The sequence below is a fragment of the Merops nubicus genome, unplaced genomic scaffold (genome assembly GCF_000691845.1).
Source record: "Merops nubicus isolate BGI_N331 unplaced genomic scaffold, ASM69184v1 scaffold394, whole genome shotgun sequence".
NCBI lineage: Eukaryota > Metazoa > Chordata > Aves > Coraciiformes > Meropidae > Merops > Merops nubicus.
Genome location: NW_008602036.1, coordinates 43,748 through 45,173, shown reverse-complemented (window position 1 = coordinate 45,173; position 1,426 = coordinate 43,748). Strand labels below are relative to the sequence as shown.

Here is a 1,426-nt window from a genome sequence, read left to right as displayed (position 1 = left end):
GCAGAAGATTGGTACTAAGAAAAAGGTTTTAGAAGAGCAAATTTCAGCTCACTCAGAGCTGTTGGGAGTGGTTCCATGGGAAGCTTCCATGGAGGACAAAGGAGCTGGTGAGTGCTGGGAATTTTTCAAGAAAGCTCTCTTGAAAGAAAACAAAAACAAAAAAAAAACCCCAAAACCCAGTTAATCTCTTTTATAGGTAAGGGAAGCAGACAAAGTAAGAGACCACCTTGGTTTAACTGTGAGCTCCTGACTCTGCTAAAAACTACAATAGAAGTGTGTCAGAGATGGAAAAGTAGATGAATACCCACTGAGAACTACAAGGGCATTGCCAGGGCATGCAGAGATGCAGTTAGAAAAGCAAACGCTCAGCTCAAATTGAAGTTGGCCAGAGTTGTCAAAAACTATAAGAAAAGGTTCTTCAGGTATATAAACATGCAGAAACAGAAGAAAAATATTGAGCCACTGTTAAACAGGAGGGCAGAAGTTCTCAAGACTTTCTTCACCTCTATCTTTACCAGCACTGTTGGGCTCCAGCCTTTGGGAACAAAAATCCAGGTCGATGCAAACACAGACCTGCCATCACTGAAGGAAGAGTTGGTGTGTGAATTATTACAGGAGTTTGACCCCTACAAATTGATGGGCCCAGATGTTATCCACCCAAGGGTGTTAAGAGAGCTGGCTGACTTCTTAGTGAGGCTGCTTTCCATGATCTTTGAGAAGTTGTGGAGATTGAAGGACATCCCAGAAGACTGGAAGAAGGCCAATGTCATCCCCATCTACAAGAAGGGCTTAAAGGAATATCCAGGAAATAATAGGCCCATTAGTGTTACTTCAGCCCCTAGGAAAGTTATGGCACAAGCTCTCCTGGGGGCTATCACAAGTCAAATAAAGCATGTGGTTGGGAAAAGCCAGCATGGATTCACCAAGGGCATGCTGTGCTTCACAAACCTGATCTCCTTCTGTGACTAAGTGACCTGCTCAGTTGATGTGGGGTGAGCAGTGGATGTTGCCTACCTGGATTTCTTCAAGGCTTTTGATATGGTTTCCTACAGTGTCCTCCTAGAGAAACTGGTGCATTATGGTCTAGACAAGTGAGTGGGGAACTGGCTGACAGGCTGCAGCCAGAGTGTGGTGGTAAATAGCTCCTTTGCAAACGGGCAACGTGTCACAAATGGGTTCCTCAAGGATCAATAGCAGGTCCAACACATTTGCATTGGTGATCTGAATGATGGGATCAAGTAGCCCCTTCACAAGTTAGCCAAGGACACCAAACTGAGTGGGAAACTGGACACTCTGGAAGGGAGAGCCACCCTGCAGGAAGACCTGGATAGCCTGGGCTACCAAGAACCTGATCAAGTTCAGCAAGGACAAGTGTCTTTGACTTAGGAAGACATAATCCAGGAGTGCAGCACAATTTGAGATCTAC

The 1,426-nt window shown here is 45.2% G+C and overlaps 1 pseudogene; it reads left to right on the top strand.

The window, feature by feature from the left end:
* Positions 1 to 432: 432 nt before the first annotated feature.
* Positions 433 to 1,194, top strand: LOC103770898 (annotated as a pseudogene).
* The last annotated feature ends 232 nt before the right edge of the window (positions 1,195 to 1,426 follow it).